At 45.4% G+C, this 21,455-nt stretch overlaps 1 long non-coding RNA gene across 1 annotated transcript in view; it reads left to right on the top strand.

The window, feature by feature from the left end:
• The window catches only part of LOC142013442 (uncharacterized), a 40,461-nt gene extending 19,883 nt beyond the window's left edge, over positions 1-20,578 (top strand). The window contains exon 3 of the long non-coding RNA XR_012645644.1: positions 20,252-20,578. This is a non-coding gene — a long non-coding RNA (uncharacterized LOC142013442). The remainder of the gene's footprint in view (positions 1-20,251) is intronic.
• Positions 20,579-21,455: the final 877 nt, after the last annotated feature.

Here is a 21,455-nt window from a genome sequence, read left to right as displayed (position 1 = left end):
TTTCAATGTTTATTTTCAAAAGCCATCCTTTCGAAGGAACTTGCTAGTGTAGATGCAGCCTTAGTGATTGACTGAACAAGAAGTAGGACTTAGTGGACTTGTAGGCTCTGAAGGTTTACATTATTTTGGTTGTGAATGCAGTTATCTAACAAAAAATTCTACATTTGTAAGTTGTATTTTCATGATAAAGAGATTTCACTATAGTATGTATTAGGGGAATTGAAAAATACTATTTATTTATAATTTTATAGTGCAAATATTTGAAATAAAAATAACAATAATATAAAGTGAGCACTGTAGACTTTGTATTTTATGTTCTAATTGGTATCAATATTTGAAGATGCTGGAAAAACATCAGAATATATTTAATAAATTTCAGTTGGTATTCTCTTTTATAACAGTGATTAATCAATGGCCCTTACTAAAATACGGAAGGTGTACCAACTCAGCCAACATTTTCAGGCTTAAATGGAACTAACAATATGGCTACAGTTACACTAGCAAATTTTGCTGACAAAACCGTAGTTTTGTTGACAAAGCTGGTGGAACATTCACACACAAAATGCATTTTGTCAACAGTTTGTCGACAAAGCTCAGCACTTTCTCCGGCAGCATTCTGCCTCTCGGCCATAAGGCATAGCACTACCCTTGACAGATTCTGTCAACAAAAAAGCTGTGCGGACACTGTGGGGGGGGGCCTTCTCTTGACAGACAGGGAATGCACACCAATGGGCAGCCCTGTCTGCTGTGCTGTGCTTCCAGGTGCCTGTTTTGTCAAGAGAGCCTCTGGGCAGTCCACCCACCCTGTCAGCAGAGTGGAGCACTCTTCTGATTGGCTTTTGTATGGGGCAGCACTTTGTAGACAGAAGTTTTGTTGGGAAATCTCTTTGGACGGTGACTTTTTTTTTAAATCTATTTGGCCCTGATCCCTAAATGGCCTCCTCACAGATTGAACTTGCAGCTCTGGGTTTAGCATGCCAATACTCAAACCACTGACTTCTGTCGATGGACCTGGGACCACAGCATGCATACACTGAGAATTCAAGCTAAAAACCTGCAATTACTTGATCTTATTTTGGCAGGGTTAGAAATGAAAAACACTCCCTGAATGAAGTCACAGTAGGCATTTTGTGCAAGCAAAATAAATCTTTAGTGTTATAATCTATTCCCTTCCTTCCCTGCTATGGCAAAGTAATTGCTCTTTTTTATATATCTGTTGTCAATAAAAGAGCACTTTTAAAAATAAATACATTTTAATTATATTATCTTAAAAATGCATCTTTAAAATATTGTGTCTATTATCAAGGAATTCTGCTCAGAACTGCAATACCTTCGAGTTCACTTTTCTTCATACTTCAGAGCAGAGGTGAAAGTAAACAGATACACCCTGATGCGCAGCTCCAGCAGAAACTGGCTGAGCTGTGGCAAAAGCCAGCGGGGAGCTATTTAAAGAGCTGGCAGGACCCGGGTAGCCAGAGGACAGTACCTGTAAGAAATATGAAGTTACTTTCACCCCTGCTGTGTAGAAAACAGTCACTTTTAAAAGAAGATTTTGTACACAAGTTTCAGTCCAGCTGGAACTTTTATCCCGGAATTAAAAACCCTGACAAGGGGTTTAAAGGAGAGATGATTCTTTTGAAATGAATATGGGGACATATTCTTTCTTCTGTGCTTGAGGCTACCATTGTGGGGAGCAGGGAGAAATTAAATAAAAGTTTGCTACGAAAAGGCACTGGAAGGATGTAAACAGCACTTACAGCTGGCATAAAAAACCTAGCACCTTCCAGGTCACTTGGCTGTCACGCTTTCGCTGGCTCTCTCCAGTTTCCCCATAGCGTTCTTTAAGGTAAAACATTGCAACCTCTGTTGTCCTTGACAAAGTACTCGTGCTTATAATCTGCTCCTGACTCAGCCTCCCCTGAGATCAGAGTTCACTTTCTCTCCATGTTGCCCGCCAGTGATTGTCCCAAGCTAACAGAATCTATGACCCAGTTCAGTCTCTCTCCAAGGAATGGCATTTTTATTGTCAAGATGCAGAAAAAAATGAGCAAATCATGAAACAAAAGTTGGTAACAATTTTTGTTGTAGTAATTTGTCCCCAGACAAGCCTAACCAGCCCCTCTTAGTCACGCACACTCTCACTCTCTCTCTCTCCCTCCCTCCCTGTAATTTATTATTTATCAAACCAGAGCCTTGTCCTTTATGTGACTCACAGCTGCCTAGCTGCAGGTCACTCTCTTAGCTCCAAGCACTAAAGCCTATGTTATAAGGTAGCCTCGGGTTCCATATGTTCATAAGGAAGTCCAAGATTACAAAGCAAATCTGAAAGAATCATTTGGCTCAAAATCAACACTGTAAATAGTCAAGTGGCCCTAGTGAAGCCAGTGGAGTTCCACCCACCCACGTACAGCAAGGCCTGACTTTGACCCATTAGCCTGCTTCCTGTAGCATGGAAAAGAAAGAGAGAATTTAATCTTCATGCAATTTTGTTGACTTTAGTGAAGTTACAACAGGGTTGTCTTTGGTCTGTGAGATTTTCACAGCTCACAGCACTATTGTGGGATGACATTGTTCTTAGATCAATAGACCATGACACAGTTTATTACTAACAACAGGCACTCTTGTAGCACCTTAAAGACTAAAAATCAACAAATGTATTTGGTCATGAGGGTTTATATAGCAGGGAGGTGAGGAAGCTGACAGAAATAGTGGAAGGGGGGGTAACCTGTCACTAGTAGGATCAGCAGCCAAAGCAAATGAAGTAGGATGTGTCCCATTCCTGAGAATTTCAAAGGAGGGGCCATTGCCTTTGTAATGCATATGATAGTTGAGATCTCTGTTAAAGCCCAGTTTAAATGTGTCAAATTTGCAAATGAATTCCAGTTGCTGAACAAATTTAAAACATCTTTATCAAGAATTCTTAAAATAATTCGATTATAGCTCCAGAGGGGCCTGTTCTTAATTTCTTATACCCCATTCGTCATTGACATTCTGAACACGTTACCCATTTTAAGAAATGAATTGACAGGATCTCTCTCACTCGTCCTCTTCCCTTTGGGAATTTGCTTGTTTTCGTTGTTATTGTGTGGTTTTCTCTATGCAAGAAATTCCCTGATTCCATCTCTGGCCTCCCTGCAGTGCTCAGATACATCCTGAAGTCTTTATCACAATGAGGGTGTCTTTGGCTCCTTTCACAGCATATATACTACCCGGAACAACATGGACATTGTGGAGTCCAAATAGTCATCATGCCTAAACCTACAGAACATGCAGTGTCTACCTACATAGCTAGAGCGCTGCTCTAAGAAACTTCTGGTGGCTTCAGAAACAGGTAAGGGCCACTAGAGGACTCACAAACTTTTTAAAGAGATATGTATCAGAGAGGTAGCCGAGTCAGTCTGTATCTTCAAAAACAACAAGAAGTCCTATGGCACCTTATAGACTAACAGATAGTTCGGAGCATAAACATTTATGGGCAAAGATCCACTTCATCAGATGTATGAGTGAGGTGGTTTCAGAGTAGGATTTAAAGAGATATTGCTCAATTCTTCATCTCTACATGAGAGGCATCCAAAGGGAATCAGGCAGGGAGGGGATGATGCCACAGACACAATACTTTAACCCTTTCATGCAGTAAAGGAGAAAACCAGCCACAAACCTCTATGAGATTTCTCAGACCAGAGTCTAGCTCTCAGGCCTTACACAATCCTACTGGATTTTAGAGCATTGTTGTAGCCAGAAAAGCAATACAGAATGAAATTATAAGTTTCCATATTTGTTCCTGCTCACTGGCATTTTTGTCAGATTGGGTCACAGAGTGATAGAGTCACAGAGTTTAAAGCCAGAAGGGACCACTAGATCATCTAATCTGACCTGTACATCACAATCTAACAACACTACCCAACTCCCACACACTGAACCCAATCAACCCAAATAGGACTCAAGTACTGTCACCACAACAGACTAAACTATTGTGTGCAACAGGAGGGATCAAGGCACAGTATTGATTCAGGGTCCCAGCAATGGCAGGCATGGGTGGTGGGTGAAGACCCAGCCAGTGAACGGCAGGAACGGAGTGATGGGCTTAAGCCCCAGTCCAGGACCCTGTGTGCTACAGCAGCACCCGACGCGGAGCCAGACCCCAGAGGGCCCACGAGTGGGTGGCATGAGGGGACTCACCGCTTCCAGCCAGCTGATTCACCGCAGCGCCACCACTGCTCAGACTCCCTCGCTGGACAGAGGGGGGAGAATGACAGAGCTCCAGTCCTCCCTGCTCTGCAGAGGCAACGAGCAGAGCTCAACAAAAATCCAGTGGAAGGTTTTTTAGCAGGTTTAATAGATGACAATGACACAGGTCCTCAGCTAGTCACAGAAATTCTTATTATTAGACTCTAAGTCTTGTCTTGTTGAATTTCATCCCATTTCTGTCACTCCAAGGCAGGGCTGTCCCGGGGGGGGCGGTCAAGGGCAACTCTCCACCCCAGTACCCCAGGCACAGGGCCTCAGGTAGCCCCCATGTGCCACAGACCCCGCCCCTTCCCCTCTGCGCCCACAACCTGAATCCTAGTTCCCGCCCTGGCCAGCCTGGCTGGGAATTACTTGAGGCAGGCCACAGTGGTGGATGGCAGCTACAGCAGGGGGTCACCTCCTCCCCCTCCTCCACCGCTCCTCCTGCACTCAACAAGTGGTGCAAGCAGCAGCCTGTTCAACTCTGCCATGCCCTCCCGACCCACTGAGCCCTGCTTCTCCATGGGGAGCTGGGAGACCTCCACTCCCAGCCACCCACGGAGAAGCAGGGCTCAGCATGTGGGGAGGCCACAGCATGGGACAGCAGGCTGCCGCTCACACTGCCTGGTGAGGGCATGGGAGGGACTGATGGGAGGAGACCCCCTGCTAATGTCAGCACTGCCTCCCATGCCTTGCCCCACGTAATCCTCCCCCCTACCATCATAGGATGGCTGGGGCTGCCACCATGGAGCCCCCAAAAGCATGGGGCATAGGGCAGCTCCCCACCTCATCCAATGGATGGAGTGGCACTGCTCCAAGGTCATCCAGATCTTCCTGTGTAATATTAATGTTAATAAATTGATCCTCCTCTGCACTGACAATGCCTCCGAACTTTGTATCATCAACACATTTCCTTAGCATCCTACTGCTCATAACTAAAAACCTGTCAGTGGTGTAAACTCAGTCTGGGATCTGAAAATGTTTTCTGCATCTTATAAGAATTCTGAACTCAGAATTTAGCTGACAATGTTCTTGTTGCACAAGATAGTGTATAATCCAGCCTGTTCTTTTATTGCTAGCTTAACTATGCAATGCCTATGTTATATATTCACTTGCTTCTGTACATAGAGTAAGCAAATATGAGCCAACTACATATTTTTGCAAATCCTTACCGTCTCGAAAAGTATCAGTCAAAAAGAAGAATTTGCCTTTTTTATAACATCACCAACCATGGCAAGAATCTGCTTATAGGTCATTAATATGTGTAGGCCTGTGAAGCTGATCAGATGGGCTGCTGGCTTTTTCAGGGTCATAAGTTTCATTGTTAGGTACAGAAATGTACAGTAAATTATATTAGAAGTCACACATGTGACTACGGGGACCAATTCCAAATTTGACCGCTAACAGGGCAGGGAGATTTTTTCCCACGGAAAAGGAAAGTGTAACAAAGTATCCTAACTGTTGTCTCCCAAATGATGGGAGAATCTGATTGCATCCAGTTATTTATACTGGTTGTCTCCATCATAGGCCTCAGTTCCTTACAACTTTCCAGGGGCCTTGCCTTTTGTGATCCTTAGCGCCTTCTAGTGTATGCTGGCAGTTTACTGCTCTCTCTGGGGGGTTGGGGTGAAGATTTCTTTTTTGCAGGCTCTTTCTGTGGTGCCAGGAGTAATTCCAGCAGTCTTCTGTTCAAGGCAGCTGTTCTCAAATTTTTTCACCTGCAGCCCATCCTGCTCAATTCAAACCTATCCATGGACCACCAGTCAACCACCCAGGATGACAAAATGCATTTGCTTATCTCTAAATACCTTGCGTACTAAACTATTCATATTAGTCTACTGGAGCATAAAAATGTAGATCCACATCTCTAACATGGGGGGAAGGGTGCAGGGCTGGAGAGTCAGGACGGCATCCCTCAGCCTGCAGCCCACCTGCAAGATGCTTGTGGACCACACCTTGAGAGTTACTGGTTCATGGCAATCCTAATTGTCATCCCAGTATCCCTCCCATTTGACTGCAGTTGCTGCCTTTCTTCCTCCTGGAGACATTAGCAGGGGGCTGACCTGTCCTATCACGCATGACTGATAGGCCCTGAAAGGTTGGGCTAGTCCTGCCCCCTTCATGTTCTCTGTCCCCTTCATTGGCATTGTGGGGTCTACATACCCCATCACAAGGCATTTTGAGGCAATAGCTACCAGGGTAGGAGAAAATCCAAATGGAACACTGGAGCTGTCTGAATGGCCTGTGAGAAGGTCCCTCTCTGAGGTAAGGGGTGGCGGGCTGCTAGTCTAGCCATGGCGAGTTCATTCACTTAGTTGGCAGTTGGCATATTTTGGGGTTTTTTTAAATTAAATTATTATTAGTGAATTTTTACCATTATTCAATCGGCTCTGCAGAAGGTCAAGCAACAACCTGAGACTTAAACTGGTTGTGAATTTTGGCACCAAATAACTATTCACAAGAAAGCCTTGTCCCGTACTGTTGACAGCTTTTTTTTCCTTTTCTTTTTTCTTAAAAATAAACAAACCTGTGCTTTAACATTCCACTCCAAATGTCTGAATTTTTGGGTTTTTTGGTTTTAATGGAGAATTTCCTTTCTGCTTGTTATAGTCTTCGAAAAAACTAGTAACCTAGCTTGTACGACATCCATTAGCTGTATAGACTGAGGTCCTGTGCTTCTTTTACTGGTGTCTGTTTTTAATTAATTTGCTCTTCCACTTGTCCCCTGCACCTGTTTCTCTGGCTAACAGAACATAAATTACCTTGATATATCAGAACTGTTTTGCTCTGTTTCACTTTTACTTATTTTATCTCTGGATACTGTTTTACCATACGCTGGGAATGGGCAACAGGGGCGGGATCACTGGATGATACCTGTCCTGTCCATTCCCTCTGGGGCACCTGGCATTGGCCATTGTCAGACAACAGGATACTGGGCTAGGTGGACCACTGGTTTGACTCAGTGTGGCTATTCATAGGGCCTGATTTCCCCACTCCATCAAACCAGCTTTACCCCAGTAACAATGCTGATTTTTTTCATGTGGTTAAACACGTGCACAATTAGTGTAACTGAGTGGAAAATCAAAATTGTCTGAATTAATATAGTCTATTTTAATGGGTATTGAAAGTCTGTTGGAATGAATGTTAGATTTAACAGCTGGAACGTGAGTGGTATCAAGACCCTGGTTCAATATTTAAACTGCTATGAGAACGGATGGAATTGTGACACGTTTCCCAGCTCCTGCAAGTGGTGGGGTGGCAGACTGGAGGGTGTGGGGGGTGGCAGAGCCAGAGGTCGGACTGGTAGGGTGGCATGGCTGGGGTAGCTGGGGGCTGGGGCTTTCGGGGCTGTCAGGGCTAACATTCAGTACAGCAGACTTTCGATACCCATTAAAATAGACTATAGACTGCTGCACTGGTCAGTTTCCTGGCTCCTGCTAGTGGCAGGCAGCTGGGAGCCAGGTGCAGCAGCACCAGTCAGTTTCTCTGCTCCCTGCCACTGGCAGGAGCTGGTAGACTGGCCAGCTCTTCTGCACCTGGCTCTGGGCTCCCTGCCACTCATGGGAGCAGGGAGCTAGGTGCAGCCAAGTCCAGGGGGACCAGTCCCAACTTAGGCGAAATTTGACTTACACATGGTTACCCAAGAACACAACTTATGCATAATTCCGGGGTGGGGGGGTTACAGTACATTACTTTGAAAGAATGTGAGATTTGGCAATTTTATGCCTCCTAAATGGAGAAAGGGATAACAATGTTATTCTATTAACATATATTGCATGATGCATATAGTAGAACACAGCAGTAACTAAGGTCAGATTTAGGGGCAGGCAACCCAGTGGCTGCCTGGGGTGCCAGGCTTGGGGCTTATAAGATGTGAGGGGCTGTTTCTGTTGTTACTAATGAAAGGGAAAATAGCATGTTTGAAATAAAATGTTTCAGGTATGCCATATGGGAATTCATTTTTCATTCACCACCTATAGGCTGTGTCTACACTTGCATTCCTCTTTTGAAAGAGGCATGCAAATGAGGAAAATCAAAAATGCAAATGAGATTCATATTTACATATCTGGTACCTCATTTGCATATTCTTTCAAAAGAAGAAAAGCAGTGTAGATGCAGCTCTTTTGAAAGTAAACCCCAGCTTCTAAAGAAAGTCCTTCAAAATAAGAACGTGCAAATAAGGCACCACATATGTAAATCTACACATCATTTGCATTTTTCAATTTCCCTCATTTGCATGCCTCTTGTGAAAGAGGAATGCAAGCGTAGACACAGCCATAATGTTCTGGTCCTTTGTAGAATCTCATAGAACCTTCCGGACTTTCTGAGAACTATGTTTTCCTCAAACCATTTAGAACGTTGTCAGCCATACCCTTGTGGGTATATGAGGGGCAAGACATCAACAGTCAGTCTGTGAGATATACGAACAAGGGGATATGAACTGACAGATCATCTGCAATATTGTTAATTTTGTTTTATTGCGTAATTGTGTTTTAAGACTTGAAGAGTGTAAATAGCAACTAATAAAAGACATTTAATGAGACATCAGAGATATCCATCGAACTCCTATCTATGCAGCAATATAAAAGAAATACTGATACTTCTTTTGTCATGCTTATCTGGTAATGTTTTATGACTTTCTATGACTTTGGAACATAGACTTTTGCTCTTCCTTATACTGTCTGTTTTTCCCAGAGAAAAATAAAAGTTGTCCCACAAAGGCGGCTTCGGGAGATCAGTATAAGAAGTGAAAAGCTAAACTGCAATCTAATTTGCAGCAAGGGGCAAATCTGATGGGAAAAAATCTGAAACTGAACAACATGGCCCATGCTATAGGCGGTTGTGATCATCCAGCGCAGAAGAAATTGAGATGCAAAATGTAAATGACAGAGATTCTGTTACTAAGGAGTTAGCAGATTTACCTGAAGGTAGGGAATGGAAATGTGAGAAAGGTGATAGACTCATCCAGTTTTCCTGTAGGTGTAAAAGAAAGTGACAATCAAGATGAATGTGGCTTACATGAAGAGTAATGACAAAGTCTGATTTACATGAAAAGAGGAATCAGCCTCACACAATGCCAGAAACAGCAGTGAGAAAAATTGCACTCCACTAATCAATATATCAGATCCTGCCTTATGGCCAGGCATCCTAAACTCTGCTGATATTGATCATACAATTTTGAACTGATCGGGCAAACTCAAGGATATGACATCTCCAATAAATGAGCAAAAGTGATACTTCTCACAGTTGGAAAAGAGCTTTTGAAAATAGTGAGAAATGGAATTGATGTTGGCTAGTTTACTCAAAATGAACATCAAAGTGTTCTGGTTTTGTTGAAAAATATTTGACAAAATGCCAAATCACTGCTTGTCCTTCCCAGTTGCAATCACTGGCACAACTTAGCTGATGCTCCAACACAACATGAAAAGTCACATGGACATTTTATAGTGTACTCAAATGGATGGAGGTTGAGTCCAGGCTGAATCTGACTAAATGCCTAGGTGCAGAAAACCAGCACATGCGTCATGTAGAAACCCAGCATTGGACAAATGTGCTTGAGCTTCTGATCTCAGTTACCTTCTTCCTTGCAAAGAATAATTTAGCTTTCTGGGGCTAGTCAGATAAGTTATTTACTGAACATAATGGCAATTTCCTCAGTTTGGTAGAGCTGCTTGGGAAATATGACAACATCATGCATGAGCACCTCTGTCAAGTTATTTGTAAAGAAGCTATAAACCATTACTGCAGCAAAACAATTCAAAATGAATTGATTGAATTTATGGCAAGGAAAGTGCTTGATAAGATATCCATGCAGCTTGGTAAAGCATAGCACTATGCCACAGTGCTTTTTTTGAGCCAGTGCTTGCCAGTGCTGAGTACCTGCACCTCTGCAGCCCCAGCCATGATATTGGCTGGGAGAGGAAGGAGAGGGCAAAGAGATGGTTGAGTACCAGCACCTCTTTTTTTTTTATTTTTTTAAAAAAAGGCGCTGCTATGCCATAATAATGGACTGCACTCCTGACATTAGTCACAGTGAAGAAATGACTCTGCGGATGCCCTGAGACTCAGGCACCCAAAAAACACCTGTGGTTGCTCAGCACCCAGGTGCCAGAGCTTAAATGTGGAATGAGAAGAGATCTGTTCTGCTAACACCTTGTGCCCCGGAGGAAGGGAGTTTGTTTATAAATAGCAGGGTAAATTAGGGAACATTAGATGATCCTGAAAATATTCACTGGAACTCCAGTTAAAAGATAGAAGACAAAGAATAGGAATAAATGGTCCATTTTCAGGATGGAGAGAGATAAATTGTATTGTCCAGCAGGGGTCTGTACCGGGACCAGTGCCGCTCAACATACTCATAAGTGATCTGCAAAAGGGCATAAAAGGTGAAATGGCAAAGTTTATTTATTATTCGGGATAGTTAAGTTCAAAACAGACTACAAAATATTACAAAGGGGTCTCACAGAACTGGGTGACTTGGCAACGAAATGACACATGAAATGCAGTGTTAAAATGCAAATAATGTACAGGGCAAAATATAATCCAAACCATACCTATGAAATAATGGTGCCCAAGCTAGCTATTACACATCAAGAAAGCTCTTGGTGTGATTCACAGTACTTTGGAAAAGTTATGTTTCCAGATGACTCCAAATTTATAATAATCCTTCTCTTTGTGCCTGTATCATCCTGAACTCATTCTCCAGCTTCAGAAGACTCAAAACTTATCTGTAGTCATCAATGGCACACATAAAACTGAATAATGCATCTGTCCTTAATGTGCATCAACACAATACCAGGGAACTAGATGTAAATAAGAGTGGTGAGAGGTTCAGTGAGAACTCTGCAGTGAGCTATAATGCTTTTAAACTTGGACAGTACTGAAGACAGCTTGTAGGTAATTCCAATAATTTTACTATACTGGAATTCATGATAATGTAATTGTGTTGTTAATAACAACTGAATTATTATTAGAGTGATAAAGATTCCAATGATAGACACATTCAGTAACTAGAATATAAAAAGTATATAAACATGTTGAAAGTCGTCTCCCCCGAAAATTTTTCTTAAAGTTCTTTCTCCCTGCTCTCCAAACACACATGCAGCTCTTCAGAAGCACTCACCAGCAAAAATGAAAGCTAGCACCTATGCTCAAACGCCTCTTAGGAGGAGGGTCACTGCAGAGCAATGAGTTGTCTGCCTCCCTTGGGGGCTGAGCACAGTACTTCCCCAGCTCTCACACTCCCTGCTTGAATTCTTGGCAGTCACTCAATAACAAGTAGGACGTCTTCATGTTACTTTCCTATTTGTGAGTTCATTGGTGGCTGATCAGCCCAATTCTGAAGCTGCAGGTCTTTTCAGAGAAGGGGCAGGTGTTGGTAGCTTTTGGAGGAGTGTGGGACAGTTTTTGCCACTCTTTTCTTCTTCTTTGCATTTCCTTCTCTGCACTGCGGCGGGCCCTCTCAAATTGCACCACCCCCTCCTGTATTATCACTCTCCACTGGGGACAGTCCTTGGCAAGGTTCTCTCAAGTGCTGCACTCTTTCATGTGTGCGTTCAGCATGACCTTATATAGCTTCTGCTGGCCACCAATGCTCCTCTGTCCTTCCTCCAACTTGGAAAACTGAATCTGTTTAGGGAGGCGCTGATCGAACAACCACGTGACTAATCCAACAAAATTGTTGTTGAATGATAATAGCTTCAATGCTGGTCGTGTTTGACTCTACCAGGACATTAGTGTTAGTGCTCCTATCCTTCCAAGAGATATTTAGGATTCGCTTGAGGCAGCATTGATGATATTGTTCAAATGACTTCAAATGATGCTTATATGTTGTCTACGTTTCACATGCATACAATAATGTTGGAACAACCACTGCGCAGTACCCAAGAAGCTTTGTCTTGAGATAGATGTTCCAGTTCTAAAAAGCCCTTCGTCTCAGGTGGGCAAAAGCAGAGCTTGCGTGACTCAGACTATGCTGGATTTCCACATGAATGTTGACTTTAGCAGAAAGATGACTTCCAAGGTATGGAAAGTGCTCCACCTTTTCCAGCAGTTCTCCATTGACTTCAATAGAAAGTATATGAGGTTGTCCCATTGGCAAGGGTTGGTGGGGCACCCTGGTCTTTTTGATGTTCAGTGTGAGGCCAAGATTCTTGTCCTCTTTGATGAAGGTGTTTAAGATGGTCTGAAAGACTATGGGAGAAAGAGCAACAACCATGTTGTCATCATGTACTGGAGCTCCATGATCGTGGTCATGGAGTTCTTGCTTTTAGCCTTCAGTCTCCTGAGATTGGAAAGCTTCCTGTTCATTCTATAGACAATCTTCACCTTATCTGGAAGCTTGCCATCAATGAGGTGAAGGATCATGGTGATGAAGATGCAGAACAGTGATGGGGCAGTGATGCAGCCTTGTTTGACTCCCATTGTGACCTCAAAGAGGTCACTTTGGAAGCCACTGTTGCTCAATACCATGGCAGTTATGTTGTCATGAAGCAGCCTCAAGACGCTAATGGATTTTTTGGGGCCACCAATCTTTGAGTAGAGGGTCCACAGGGCACTGCAACTGACTGAGTCAAATGCTTTGGTCAGGCTGATCAAACTCTTGACATTTTTCTTGCAGCTGCTGGGCAGTGAAGATCATGTCTGCTGTTCCTTGGAAAGGTCAGAAGCAACATTGGAATTCTGGGACAATTTCTTCTGAGAGTGGCAGGAGTCGGTTTGCAAGGACTCAAGCTAAGATTTTCCCTGCTGTTTCCAGAAGGGAGATGCCATGATAGTTTCCACAGTCTGACTTGTTGCCCTTCGTGAAGAGACTGACAATCAGTGTGTCTCTGAAATCTCATGACATCTGCTCCCTATCCCAGAGAATCAGGAAGTGGAATTGTTTGTGGATCTCTGGCCCACCTTCTTCAAAGACTTTGGTGGGGATTCCATCTAGTTCAGTTACCTTGTTACATTTTATCACTTTGATGGCAGCTTGGACCTCATTCAGGATAGGAAGAGTTGCAAGATCATCCCAAGGAGATTGCTGAGGGATTTGGTCGAGGGATTCTAGGACTACGGTCGAGGGGCAGTTCAAGAGCTCATTATAGTGCTCCCTCTGGCAAAATGCAATGACTTCATTGTCTTTCAAGAGTTAGATACCATTCTTTGATCTCAGGGGATTGATTTCATGGTTTCTTGGTCCATAAACAGCTTTGGTAGAAACCTCTTGTGTCGCTGATGTCTGAGAAGTTGGAGTTCTCGTACTTTCTCAGTCTACCACTGTTTTTTCAGGGTCCTTGTTTTACGTTGGACTTCTTCGGTGGCCTTGTCATGTGCTTCTCTCTTTGTTGTGCAGTTGATGATGCTTTACCAGGCCATAAAGGCTTTTCTTTTTGCCTCATTCTCATCAGACCAATCCTGATGCTTCCTGGACTGGTAACCAATGGTTTCTCCACAAGCTCCAATGATGGCATTTTCAATTGACACCAGTGTTCTTCCATGTCTTCAGGGTGTACTGTCAGCAGCTTCCTTTGGAGAGGTATCTGGAAGTCACTTCGTCTGATGGGTCCTTCAAGCCTTGTATGTTGATCTTTCATTGGATCTGTTTCCTCTGACTTTTCCATTTGGTGACAATCCTAATTGCCATTGTGGATCAAATAAGGAGGTGAGTAGTCCAGCAGTCATCAGCGCTAGTCACTCCATGCATGAGAAGGACTTCATGCCGATTCCAAGTGCAAACGATGACATCGTCTATAATATGCCAGTGCTTCATTTGAGGATATTACCACGAAGTCTTAAATTTGTTTTTCTGGTGGAAGAGAGTGTTCATGATAACGAGCTCGTGTGCCGCACATTTCATAAGGACGAGCACTCCACTGGAGTTGCTGTTGCTGACTCCTTCTTTCCCAATGATAGTCTGCCAGACATCTGCATCTCTTCCGACCCTGGCATTGAAATCCCCCAAGAGAATAATCTTGTCTTCTTTGGGGATGTCTTTCAGGACTGTGTCCAGTTGGGTGTGGAACTTCTCCTTCACATCATCTTTGGCGTCCAGAGGTGGTGCATAAGCACTGATGACAGTTATCTGTTGGTTTTTGGCATGTTTCAAGCAGAGAATCATGAGACACTCATCGATGCCAACAGGGTCTTTGTCAGTTTGTTTGTGGTGGAAAATCCTATTCCATGAATTCATTTTTCTTCCTGTGGGGTTCCTTTCCAGAAAAATGGGTACCCTCAATCTTCTTCTCTTAGCTGGCCTTCTTCTGGTCTACACTTTTCTGCCAGGGGCAGCTATATCAATGCTGAATCATCACAGCTCACAGGCGATAATTGCTGTGCATCTTTTGGGTTGCTCACTGTCTGGATTGTTCACTAGAGTCCAAATATTCCATGTTCCAAAGTTTACTGTTTGAGTTCAACCAGATAGAGGTGAACCCACTGGACGTCGTTATCAAGTCAGGGGGATTGAGGTGGACTTTGCTTAAAGCACCTTTTCCAGCCCCCTCCCCATGTGGAAAGAGCAAAGCAGATTCTAAATAGGGTTGTTCAGTCATGGATGCAGCAGCCAGACTGTTCTACCACCTCAGTCGTCGAAATGGACCAACTGATACATACAGCCACTGCCTACATGCTGGTGCATGACTAAAAGCTCCCAGATTTCACAATCCTGCTCCCATTGCCATTTGCCAGTCACCGTAGGGCTTAAGTTTAGGAGAGTAGCATTCAGAGGAAGATGCCTGTGCGTGACTTCTTTTAACATGGAGGGACTGTTGCCCTGCAGCCATCACACAGTCCTTGACAGATAGAAGGCTAGGGTCCAATGGCATGGGATCCACGATGACTGGGAGTCTGCTGTCTGCTGCAGCCTTCATCCACCTTCACAGCTGTTGTAGCATTACCCTTTCCATCCTCCACCTGTTCTGCCATTGAGGACTTTTAGGATCGTTCTTTGTCTCGACTCTTCCCCCTTGACCTTGCCACCTGCTGGGAGTACAAGACTCCATACGGCATTGCTCTGGGGTTCACTGGAACGCACAAGCCCATTCACCATGACAAGCTGATGATCTGGAGAGTGAGCCCTGGTTAAATAGGGAGGAACAGAACAATGCAAGAATTATTGGGAGCGAAGGCACATTTAGGCCTTTCTGCTGCATATTAACAGTTGTATAGTTCAGCTTAATCAGGGTTGTGGGTGAGTGTAAGAAACTGCCAACTGTTCCGGTTTTGTGTTGCACATGTGCAAGAAGATGCAGAATAATCATTTGGTGGAGAAAACAAAGCTACAACAACCGCAAAGCTAGAAGAAATTGGTTTGAGCCTATGTCAAGCCTGTACTGACCTCAGAGGAGAGACTGATATGTATGTATAAAAAAAAAAAAGAGATTACAAAAAGGTACCCGTAAGTCAACTTGACAAAAGATTAGGAAAGCTGCAAATTGTCCAGTGCCAGAAGGGACTGTGGTGAGATTGTCCTGATATGCTTCCCACACATAAGTAACTGATCACTGATTGCTGAGTTCTTTTCCTCTGTAAAGATTTGCTAGATCCATCTGCTGAGTGATGACTTTCAGCCCAGTAGTAATGAAATCTAGGTCTATTGCGTGATGGGTCAGAATAGAAATAATCATGTCGCTGGCTCAGGAAATTGTATTATTGTTTTTATTACTCTTATTTCAGTCTGACAGTTTAACAGAGACAAGCAATGTCATGGTCACTATTTTTGTTCATTTGCCAGTTCTTGTGGGGTTCATCATGTGGTCTGTATCTAATGCACAAAAATCCTCTCTATGAGGAAGAACATTTAGAAAACCAATGGGATTTTCATGCAAAATATCATCCTCATTTTGAGACCGCCAAGTGTATTTCAGCAAGGGACATTTATATCATTACCAAAGTCAAGCTGATTAATAGTCACGTAACTGTATTTGCATATAAAATGACTCCTCTAGGCTACGTCTACACGTGAAGCCAACATCGAAATAGCTTATTTCGATGTAGCAACATCGAAATAGGCTATTTCGATGAGTAACGTCTACACGTCCTCCAGGGCTGGCAACGTCGATGTTCAACTTCGACGTTGCGCGGCACCACATCGAAATAGGCGCTGCAAGGGTACGTCTACACGCCAAAGTAGCACACATCGAAATAAGGGTGCCAGGCACAGCTGCAGACAGGGTCACAGGGCGGACTCAACAGCAAGCCGCTCCCTTAAAGGGCCCCTCCCAGACACAGTTGCACTAAGCAACACAAGATACACAGAGCTGACAACTGGTTGCAGACCCTGTGCCTGCAGCATAGATCCCCAGCTGCCGCAGCAGCAGCCAGAAGCCCTGGGCTAAGGGCTGCTGCCCACGGTGACCATAGAGCCCCGCAGGGGCTGGAGAGAGAGCATCTCTCAACCCCCCAGCTGATGGCCGCCATGGAGGACCCAGCAATTTCGACGTTGCGGGACGCGGATCGTCTACACGGTCCCTACTTCGACGTTGAACGTCGAAGTAGGGCGCTATTCCGATCCCCTCATGAGGTTAGCGACTTCGACGTCTCGCCGCGTAACGTCAAAGTTAACTTCGAAATAGCACCCGATGCGTGTAGCCGCGACGGGCGCTATTTCGAAGTTGGTGCCGCTACTTCAAAGTAGCGTGCACGTGTAGACACAGCTCTAGAGTGTCAAATTCAAAATGGTCCAGTAATGGGCCATTCATATAAATCAATGCAGGAGGGTTGCCAGGCCATATTGTAATCAGTACCTATTAACAAGAGTTTAGTTTGTCATATTGCATGGTACAATATAATCAAACACCCAACTACAATATGGGGAATACTAGTTAGGTGCTAGTACTGCTGAAAAAAATCTGGGATTACAGCGATTCCAACTGAATAGATGTCAACATTGCTATGCAGCTGCAAAAAGGCTAATATCATTCTCGGATGTAATAACAGGACTGTTATAAGGAAGAGATAGGAGGTAATTGACTACTTGCCACTGGTGAGGCCTCAGCTGAAGTACTGTGTCCAAGTCTGAGTGTTGTACTTTCGCAAGGATCATGAGCAGAGAGAGTCCTAAAGACAGCAACAAAAGCATTAAAACATTTAAAAACATATGAAGAAAGGTTGAAAAAACTGGGCGTGTTAAGTCTTGAGAAAATTCAAATGGGAAGGGACTTGATAACAGTTTTTGAGTATGCTAAGGGCTGCTATAAGGAGGGCCCTGAGGACTTGTGCTCTATTTCCATTGAAGGTCGGGCAACAATTAATGGGGTCCATCTGCAGAAAGCAAGATTTAGGTTAGATATTAGGCAAAATTCTTTAACTATAAGAGCCATTAAGCTCTTGAATATGTTTCCGAGGGAGTTTGTAGACTCCCCATGATTGAAGGATTTTAAAGACAGGTTAAGACAAATTTTCATGACTTCTTTTGGAATTTGTTCATGTTCTTGCCAATTCCATCCTGCCCCCAAACAAGCAGAGAGGGCGCCATTTTAAAAAGGCATCCTCCACACAGCATGATCCCTGACTCACTGAATGGAGGACACTGTTGTAGAATATCAGGCATTCAAGCCTGTAACTGAATACATAAAGCATGTGCTAAAGGGAGGGACCAAGGCAGCAGCAGTCACGCAGCAGTGGCTGCTGCCCACGTTCCATGGAACTCATACGAAGGTAGGTTTTACCATCTATGAACTTTCATAAAAGAGGATGCCCCGAGAGGAAGTGTGTCTGTAACAGTATCCACCAACTCACCGTGTAATAAGGTACTAGATATACAAGATACTGACACAGATACACTCCCTGTCAGGGGTCTCCCCTTTTTTGAAAGTTCAAATATGGCGACCCTAACAAAGAAGAAAATAGAAATTCATAGAACATGCTATAGAGAATGTATGTTCACAGTAAATAGCCTGCTATTTAAATCTATTTAAATAGTTAAGGTACTTTGAAACAAAATATCTATCCTACTGTTTCCACTTCATTAACACTCCTGCCTCTTTCCCTGTTTTGAAGTGTATCCTTGAAAATGGCCTTTTTTATATCCTTCTCTTTGATATGTTCTTTTGTTTGTACTGTAGAAACTTTCACCAGCCACTGCTTTGCAAAGCAAGATAGGTTTCAAAAGCCTAATGCACAGATTAAAGTTTCCATACGGGTTGCTGTTTGAAGCTCAGTTTGTAATATTATAAGTCTCCTTAACGGCAAAACAGAAATGTGCAAGAATAAAAAGAATATCACATAAGCCAGATGGGATGCTGGCGTATGGTTGTCAGTGGCCTATGCTCCAAGATGTAGGAGCGGATGAGGCTTACTACTACTGCTACTGTAAATGCCCAGATAGGGGGTGGGAGCAATCACTATAACCTGTGCTTTCCTCACCAGTGCTACCCTACAGCTGAGACCAAGCCAGAGAGAATTCCCACTGCACGCGTAGAATTGACTATATAAGGCAGGAAAATGTGCAGCTGAAATGCCCAGGACACACCTGAGCTAGTGGCTCAAACTCTTCAGCAGGATGGAAAGCTTAGCGCAAAATTAGTTGAATTCATTCATTTAGTGCCCAGGACTATGCTACAAAACTAGAAACTATAAGAAATCGGAGGCCAAAACCACACCTGCAATGAGTTCTTACAGAAAAGCAGGTAAAAAACACCAAAATGGTAGCAGTGTGCAACTCTGAATGTCTGTGTGGATTTGTGGAAACAAGCCACATTGCTATCCCTGTCTGCCTTTTCTCAGTGAAAAGAATATATGGAATAATTTGACTACTAGTGTTTGCTAGAATGAATGTAGCTGGTTTATTAATCACTATGTTTATCTTTAGAAAATAAATCTTTTCCACTCACAAAAAAGTTAGTGGAAGACTTACTAAAAATGTTATTTCACATCACTGTATGAAACAAAATCTATCACCTTGATTCTTTTGAGGCAGAAATCAAGGTGCGAGATGTGTCTCGTGCTTAAGATGTAATCCGCTCCAAGGGTTTACAACAGCTGAAGGTGCTGCCTGGGGCATAAGCATGCTCAGATTATCTGGCACCATGAAATAAAAGTATTTGCATACACAAGTCATAACTGGCTCACTGCTGCGTAGAGCTACCCACCCCACCACCTAGTTCTTTTGTATGGCCATTTCTACACAGGCAAGTTCTTCTGGAAGAACAGTGCTTACACATGCAAGATGCTCTTTTGGATTTCTTCCGGAAGAAGGTGCCCTGTCTTCCGGATTCTGTATTCCGCCTCAGAATCAGGAAGAGGTGTAGATGTTCCCGGACCACTTCTTCCGAAAGAAGCAGTCCTCCATGGCGGCGGCTTGCTGGAGACACCCCCAGCGAGCCTCTATGGTCCCCAGGTCCTTGCAGCCTTTAAAGCTGCAAGGACCCAGAGACCCCGTGGCAGGAACCTGAGAGTGTGAGACATGTACAGGGCTGCCTGCTACACTCCCCTGAGGCCCCGCAGTGCCCAGCGAGTCCCGACCCGCAGGGATGGCTAGCCGGCCAGCACCCCGCACTGCCCAGGGGAGCTCCAGGAACCCAGATAAGGGCAGCCAAGACCCCAACTGGGCTCCAAAATGGAGGGCTCCCTTCTGGACTGAGCCAGAGCTCCAGGACCTCCTGGAGGTCCTCCAGGACACCAGTGGGCACCGGAGGAATGCCCCAGCGTTCGCCCACCTCACCCAGGGCCTGCCTGCCCATGGCCACCCCTTCCGGTCACTGGAACAAGTGAGGTGCAAGGTGAAGGAGCTGCAGCAGGGGTACATGCAGGCCCAGGACAGTGCCCACAGATCCAGCAGTGCTCCTGCCAGCTGCCCCTTCAACCGGGAGCTTCGGGATCTCCTGGCTATGGGTGACGCCTCCCCACCCCACGTCACTGTGGAGACAGCCGCACCCAAGCCCTTTGCTGCACTGGAGGAGGAGGACGAGGAGGACGAGGGACCCGTCCCGTGGGTCCATGAAGGGGGTAACCAGCTGGGGAGACTGTGGCCATGCCACCCAGGTCCAAAATGTGGCACTGACTTCCCCCTCTACCCCTACCCTCTCTCTTTTAACAGTAGTACCATCCAAGGGCCGGGGCAGCCGGACAAGGAGCCCAGGGCCTGCCAGCCCCATCCACGCTGGAGGACCCAGCAGCCCACGAGCTGGGCCTGCACCAGCCCCCACTGCGCGGCAGCCACAGGTGTGCCGGACCCAACGTAGCCACCATGAGGAGGAGGTCGCGGCCTCCACAGCGGCCTTCTGCTAGCAGAACACCCTCGCTGAAAGACAGCTGGCCCTCAATGAGGCCAAGCTTCAGTGGAGGCAGGACACATGGGGGGAAGGTGGTGGGGATGCTCCACACCATGTGCGGGACCCTAGCGGGCCAGCCCCCAGCTCCCCCAGCTGCCCTCCCACAGTCCCGCCGGAGGTCCCCACTGAGGCCCCTCCTGTTGTCCCCCTCGCAGTGCCCCCCAAGTCCTCCCTGCTGCTCCCCCAGCTACAGCCTCTGCATTCCCCCCTGCTGCCCCCCCCACTGGCCCTTCAGCTGCGCCCGTGCTCCAGCCCATGACCCTGAGGCCCTGGCCGCCCTACCACCCCCAGACCTGGCTGATGCTGCATTGAGGGACCTCGCAGCATGGCTTGTGGCCATGGTGGGCCCCATGGAGGGTTGCCTGGGCCACAACCGGCCCCCCTCTGGCCCCTCCTCTGAGGCTGGGCCATGTGCTGACCAGTCCTACCTGCTGGTGCTTCCAGCCCCATCAGTGCCCCACAGGGGAGCATGCACCCGGGGTGGGAGAGGTGGGGCTTGCAGCCTTCCACCTCCTCCCTTGATTAGGGCCCCCCACCATTCCTGCCCCAGTCCCTGTCCAGGTTTAAGTGCCCCTGCCTCCTTACCCCCATGTATATAGTTCACTCCCTATCAGGTTTTGGTTGTTATTTTTATTATTCACCATTTACTATTACATTGGTCATGGTTCTTAAAGGTTGAGGGTTAAATACATGTTAGCATTCAGCATCCCCTGTGTCCCTGATTATTGTGGGGGAGCGTGGGAGGGTTGGGGGGCGTGGGGTGTGCACATGGGGGGGTATAAGGGGGCCTATGGGGGGTGCAGGGGTTATTAGTCCCCTTGGCTGAATGCCTCCCAAAGTGCCTCCTGGATCCGGAGCCCGTCACAGTCAAGCCACCTGTCAGGGGCCACAGCGGGCTGCTGGTAGCGGGGGTGGCCAGCTCTGCCATCCAGCCCTGGGACAGGGTCCTCTCATGTGCCTCGATGAGGT

The sequence above is a fragment of the Carettochelys insculpta genome, chromosome 1 (assembly GCF_033958435.1).
Source record: "Carettochelys insculpta isolate YL-2023 chromosome 1, ASM3395843v1, whole genome shotgun sequence".
NCBI classification, from domain to species: Eukaryota; Metazoa; Chordata; order Testudines; family Carettochelyidae; genus Carettochelys; species Carettochelys insculpta.
Note: the sequence above shows the minus strand (reverse complement) of the source record. Positions and strands in the feature narration are given on the sequence as shown.